The following is a 7,056-nucleotide window of genomic DNA, read 5'->3' on the forward strand; positions in this document are numbered from 1 at the left end:
GCAGAGGAACAGAAACTTGGTCACCATTGCAGAACAGAAAAGAGTGCTTGTGGTCACTCATAGACATGAGCATAGTCCAGGAGAGTAGTACATATATCTCTCCTTAAATCATTTCACCTTAAAGAACCAAAAACTTATAGGTTCCACAGAATTATCTCTGAAAACAGCTAACAACAAACTGGAATCTTCCCTTATACCCCAGAAGCAGAACCTCACTTTAGCATTAGAGTTAAAAGTCAAGAAATGGGCTGAAAAAAAATGAGTTAACAACATAAAAGATTCTGACTTACAGAGAGTTACTATGGTGATAGGGAACATCAAAATGCATAGTAAGAAGAAGACAACAGAATCAAAACTGCTACATCCAAAGCCTCATAGAAGTATATGAATTGGACTCAGGCCATGGAACAGATTAAAAAGAGTTTAAAAATTAATTAAGGACATGAGTGCATTGCAGCAGCAGTGGATGTGGCAGGAACTGTGCTTCCTGTTGTGCTCAGATGCCTTGTTCCCAGCATCAAGCAGCTCCTCCTCCTTGCTTCTCCTCCTCCTTCCTCTCTTTGTTTCCTCTTCTGGTACCCAGAGTACCCAAACCCTGCTATGGCTGACCAGCTGACTGAAGCAGATCACAGAGTTCAAAGAAGCCTTTTCTTTGTTTGATAAAGATTGATGTAGGACCATTACCAGAAGGAGGTGGTTTATAGTGATCCCTGAAACAAAACCTGATTGAGGCTTAGGTCCAAGACATGATCAATGGGGGTGGATGCAGATGGAAATGGGACCATTGTTTTTCCTGAATTCCTGAACATGATAGCAAAGAACATGAAGGACACAGACAATGAGAAAGAAATCTGAGAGATATTGCACATCTTTGAGAAGGTTGGGCTATATCAGTGCTGTGGAGCTTTGTCATATGATAATCAATCTAGGAAAGAAGCTGACTGATGAGGAGGTGGACAAGATGATCTGAGAGGTGGACATAGATGGTTATGGCCAAGTTAACTATGAAGAGTTTCTATAGAGATGATGACTATGAAGTGTAAATTATAACAGGCGCAAGAGATTTACCAGTTTCTACATTAAAGTATCAGAGGACTTGGAAATATTCTGAAAGGCAAAAGAATTAGGATTACAACCAAGAATCATCTACCCAACAAAACTGAGTATAATCCTTGGTGGGGGGAGGAAGAGATATTAAATGAAACAGAGAACTTTCAAGCATTACTAATAAAAAGATCAGAATTTCATAGAAAATTTGATTTTCAAATACAAGACTCAAGAGAAATATAAAAAGGTTCATAGGAAAGAAACATCATAAAAGATTCAGGAAAGTCAAATGTTTACATTCCTACATGGGGAAAATGATACTTGTAACTCCTAAGAACTTTCTCATTATTAGGGCAATTAGAAGAAGTATACACAGACTGAGGGCATGGATATGAATTCATTATAATGGGATAATTATTTTTAAAAAATAAAATTAAAGGATGAGAAATAAAATGCACTGGGATAAGGGAAAGGGAAAAGTACAATGGGGTAAATTATCTGACATAAAAGAGGCACAAAAGGAGTTTATACAATGGAGGAGGAGTTGAGAGAAGTAGAGGGAGTATGTGAACCTTACCCTCACTGGAATTGTCTCAAAGAGGGAATAACATACATACTAATTTGGATATTGTTGTGTCCTGCTTTCTAGAGCCCTCAAGTTAGAATGGCAAAACATACTGTGCTTTCTAAAGCCTCCATGCCAGGGTGATTAAAATATACCATCTAATTGGAGAAGTGATGAGATAAGACTCCTGAGGATAGTAGAAATATGGAGTCCATTTATTCCAAGTTTTTTCACCCTTATATACCCTTATGTAACAAAAACACTGGGCATGCTCCAAGTATATCCTACACACGTGTGATCACATGAACAACTTGCTATTGTATGTAGATTACCACCTGGTATCACTCTTCCACCTGGTATCATTCTGTTTCAATCTCAACACAGGTTGTCATCGCCCCTTGACTTCTCAGGAAGGCCAAGAGCCCTTAGGAGAGATGGGGAGCCAAACCAGATATTATTAGCAGGTTCCCTCTGGGCTGAAGGGTTTTTTGCCTCACCCAGAGTTCCCCCACTATCTATGGCCCTCTACATTTCTCCCTTTCTTTTGTTTTTAATTGAAGCAGGCATATTGAAGCAGTGGTTACATCATTAGCATGAGAGGAATCACACAGGCAAATTGTAGTATCATACAAGCAAGTATAACATAACAAACAATATGAACAAACAAAATATTATAAAAGATTTCCATAAGTCTCACAAGGAAGGTGTAGAATATAACGATCAATTCACAACCACACATACACCTTCTTCAGCATCCAAGAACAATCTCTTTTCCATCATTTCATGTGTTAGGGAATCCAATGATTCCTGCACGTTTTGAAGTCCTTCATCAGTCTCATTAACAATTATTTTTGATGCTCATGAGTCAATTGACATACACATAGAGTTAAATGCTAGGCTCTTTCAGTGGTGGGTACAGTCAGAGATAAAACCACCTGAAGTTTTTTGGGTCTTCTTCATTTTGAGGGTTTTCTTTTTTTCTGTCTCTCTCTGATGGACAAAGTCCGGATATGACTCATTGGCACCCATCAAATTCCTTCTCCATCTATTGAGATACAAGCAAACCCTCTGCCCCTAGCAGTTAGTCTTTCTGGTCCCTTCTATTCATCACTTTCTGGATCTCTCCACATCACTTGGCAATTATCTAAAGATATTAAAGCTGCTCGAATTGAACACTGCCCTTGAGACAGTTGGAGACAGTGCATCTGTGCATCTTTATAAAAAATAAAAAAAATATTAATAATATATAGAGTTAAATTTAGAAGTTTTATAGGGTTACCTCTGGCTCCCCCTCTCTTTTGTTTTTGGAGGAGCGTCTTGATGTCTGTTTCTCTTCTCTGCTATTGCTTGTCCTTGAGAATTAAAAGGTATGCCAGTGGTGTGTGAAATCTGATACTGTGCACAAAAGTGTGCAAAATGTTTAGAAGTATATGCAGGTCCATTTTCGTTTTTATTGCTTGTTGCACACCCATAATTACAAATGCTTGTGTAAGGAATTCAGCAACCACTTGGGCCATCTCTTTTGCTGCTGAAATTGCAAAATCAAATTTTCCAGATTTCTTTTTTACAGCAAATACAGGGGAATTCCAAGGACTTAGAGAAAGTTGTAGATGTTCTTTGTCAAGTTGCTCCTGTATCTAATAAGGCCTGAATTTTTTCACTGGTTTTTCACTGCTCCACCCAACACTGGTATATTAGTTTTCCATTGAATAGGAACAGGTGAGTGTGCTGGCAGGCCTTCAACAGCAGCCCTGACTAAAAAGCCGAAGTACTTAATTATTTCCATTTCAAAGGAGTAGCACTAAGTTCAGTTGCTATTGATCATCCTATGCCAGACATATAGATGTTTGCCATAATCTTTGGCCAATGCCTGGGATATTAACAACACATCCCCCAGATTCCCAAATCAGTGTATGGATAAACATTATTTTGTAAGCACTCTCAGGAGGTAAAAGGAGGCTTGCTTAAAGACTCTCTAGGTACAATAGAAGTTGTCATCATGCTTCAAGTGTTTTTTGCCTAGGCCCCTGGAGCTGAGCCCCACTTCTTGTAATGAGGACATAGAAGGTGGACAAAACTGCTTCATGGGTGGTGCTGATGGTGTTGTTGCCCCTCCCACTCCTTCTTCTCCTCCTCCCCTCACCCACCAAGGTGAAGTTGAAGGAAGAGAGTCAAGAGATGGGGAACACCCTAAGGGAACATGCTCAGGTGTAGGCAGAATTGAAAATGAGCTTTGAAGATGAAAAGCAAGTTCATCAGCAAGCTATTGTTTATTTTTCTCATCATACTTCCTCATCTGATCACCCAAGTAAAACTCTTTCCTTATTTTCCTTAAGACCAATTTTACTCCATTGTATTCAGTTAGTTGTTCTCCCACTAACTTCCACATCTCTGGCTCCAAACTCTCCATCTTACAAAGCCACAGAGACATGCACTCCAGAGCACCTGAGAACTCAGTAATCTGCTTCTGAGTTACCAACAAACCTTGCTTCTTACTAAGCTTCATACTTCCTTGGGGGGTAGGGGAGGCTCTTTTCTTATTATTTGCCTCATTTTGGTTGAAAAATAAAAGTGACTAGTTTAGTCCTTACTGATTCTTCCTGCTTGCCTATTTCTATACTTATCTTATTCCTAAGGTCAGGGGGACTCCTCCACTGAACTCAGCCAATTGAGCTGATTTGTACACTGCTTTGCAAGGCCCTGTGTTTCCAGGGCCCCATGTTTAGGTGCCAAATATTGTGTTCTGCTTTCCAGAGTACCCAGTTTGGGATGACAAAATGTACTGTGCTTTCTAGAGCCCCCATGATGGGGTGTTGTGTGCTTTCTAGAGCCTCCAAATTGAGGTGATTAAAATATACTATCTTAGTGGAGGAGTGATGAGGCAAGATTCCCGAGGATAATGGAAATATGAAATTCATTTATTCCAAGTCCTTTCACCCTTATATACCCTCATACCCTTAAGTAGCAAAAACACTGAGTATGCGCCAAGTATACACTGCACACATGGGACCACATAAACAACTTGCCATTGTACGTACTTTGCCATCTGGTATCACTCTGCTTCAATCTCAACACAGGTTGTCACTGCCCCCTGACTTCTCAGAAAGGCCGAGAGCCCTTAGGGGAGATGGGGAGCCTAACCAGACATTGTTAGCTGGTTCCCTTTGGGCTGAAGGGTCTTATACCTCACCCAGAGTTCCCCCACTACATGTGACACTCTACAGTATATAGAAGATTATTTTACCCTACAGGAAAGTAAAAAAGTTCAGTTAATAATAGGTAGGGCAGGGGCAGATAGGTGGCCCAATGGATAGAGCACCAGCCCTGAAGTAAGGAGGACCTGAGTTCAAACACTTAATACTTTCTAGCTGTGTGACCCTGGGCAAGTTACTTAACCCCAATTGCCTCAGCAAAAATAAAATTAAAAAAAAAAAATATATATATATATATATATATATATATGTGTGTGTGTGTGTGTGTGTGTGTGTGTGTGTGTGTGTGTGTGTGTGTAGGGCAACTTGGGGGAGGTAAAAGTAAGAAGCAAAACATTTTTGAGGATAGACAGGGTAAAAAGAAAGAAAATATAGTAAGCTGAGAAAATTGGATGGAAAAAAATACATAGTAATCAGAATATGAAAAAAATTTTATGGTGGATTTCTCCAATAAAGACCTCATTTATAAAATTTATAAAAATAAGAGCCATTCCTCATTTGATAAATGGTCAAAGGATATGAACAGGCAGTTTTTGAATGAAATGATCCAAGCTATCTACAATCATGAAAAAAGGTCCTAAATCATTATTGATTAGAAAAAAATATAAATTTTAAAACTCTGAGCTATCATCCTACACATCATTTTGGCTAATTTGACAGTAAAGGAAAATGACAAATATTGGAAGGGATGTGGGAGTTGTAAAATAATTCAACCATGCTGAAGAACAATTCAGAACTATGTTTAAGGTCTATAAAACTGTGCATAATCTTTGACCAAGCACTAATACTACTAGGTCTGTATCTTCAAAGAGATAAAAAAACAAATATTAGAACAAGAAAAATATTGTATACTACAACAGTCATATTGTGCAATGATCAGCTATGAATGACTTAGCTATTCTCAGACAATTCTGAAGGATTTTATGATGAAAAATGTTCTCAATCACCAAAGAAAGAACTAATGGAGTTTAAATAGAAATTAAAGTATAGTTTTTCTTCATTTTTTTTTGTTTTTTTTTCTTCTTTTTGTATGTTTTCTTTTACAATATGACTAACATGAAAATATGTTTTGCATGACTGCATACATATTAAAAATCAAATTGCTTTCCTTCTCAATGAGGGGGGAGCAAAGGGAAAGAGGAAGAGAATTTGAAGCCCAATATTATTTAAAATTTTATCAATTGTTGAGTGTCAAAATTGTTTTTATACATAATTGGAAAAAAATTAATTGTTACATTGAAAAAAGTTGTTGCTTCTTTCAGCTTCTACTTCTACTAGCTAAGTAACTTTGAGCAAGTAACCTAATTCCTCCAATGTATAAAACAGGAATAGGAATTCTGGTAGTATCTATTTTACAGAGTTGTTGTGAGGAAAAAATTTTGTAAATATTAAACTTCATCCATATAGCTATTATTATCATCATTATTCTCTTATAAATATTTGAAAGGCAAAAAAATCCAATTAAACAAAACTGTAAAAATCCTACAACTCTAATAATAACAACAACAATAATAGCAATAATAACACATATCTATCTCATCTTTCATACTGCTTATTTGAGGATCAGTCAGATTTCCATCAATCTCCCCATCTTGTATGCAGAGGCATTCAAGAGAGAGCAGGAAAGGGACATCATAGGAATATATTTATTTTTTAATTTCTTTTTTTTTTTGGGGGGGGAGGAGGCAATGAAGCTTAAGTGACTTGTCCAGGATCACACAGCTAGTAAATGTTAAGTGTCTGTGGTCATATTTGAACTCAGGTCCTTCTGACTTCGGGGTTCTACATTGTGCCATCTAGTTGCCCTTTTTCCCACAATATAGAAATATATAGGAATATAGATTCAAAGTTGGAAGATACTTTAGATATTATATAATCCAAACCCTGTATTTTATAGATGAGGAAACTAATGATCAAAGAAGTTCATTTGCTCAGTTTACAGAGGGAATTAGCAGCAGAAGTAGCATTAGAATTTTGGTCTCTTAATTTAATTAGCCTGTATACCAGGTTGTCATTATTGCTTTATGTAGAAACTTATTTTGGATTTTTTGCAGACCAACATAAGTTTCTACATAAAGCAATGAAATTCAAGAAATGAAGTTGGATGGCTATGCTATTGTAGAAAATTCATCATGCCAAAATGGCTTCCCTTGAAGCAACAATTTGCAATGGATAGAAAAAGATAGTAGTTCTTAAACTCTGCTGCCAAATTTGTTGTTCAATGTAACTGTA

The 7,056-nt window shown here is 37.3% G+C and overlaps 1 pseudogene; it reads left to right on the plus strand.

Annotated features, from left to right (window-relative positions):
• The first annotated feature begins 600 nt into the window (after window positions 1–600).
• Window positions 601–6,810, plus strand: LOC141553509 (uncharacterized; annotated as a pseudogene).
• The last annotated feature ends 246 nt before the right edge of the window (window positions 6,811–7,056 follow it).

The sequence above is a fragment of the Sminthopsis crassicaudata genome, chromosome 2, assembly GCF_048593235.1.
Source record: "Sminthopsis crassicaudata isolate SCR6 chromosome 2, ASM4859323v1, whole genome shotgun sequence".
Taxonomy (NCBI): Eukaryota; Metazoa; Chordata; class Mammalia; order Dasyuromorphia; family Dasyuridae; genus Sminthopsis; species Sminthopsis crassicaudata.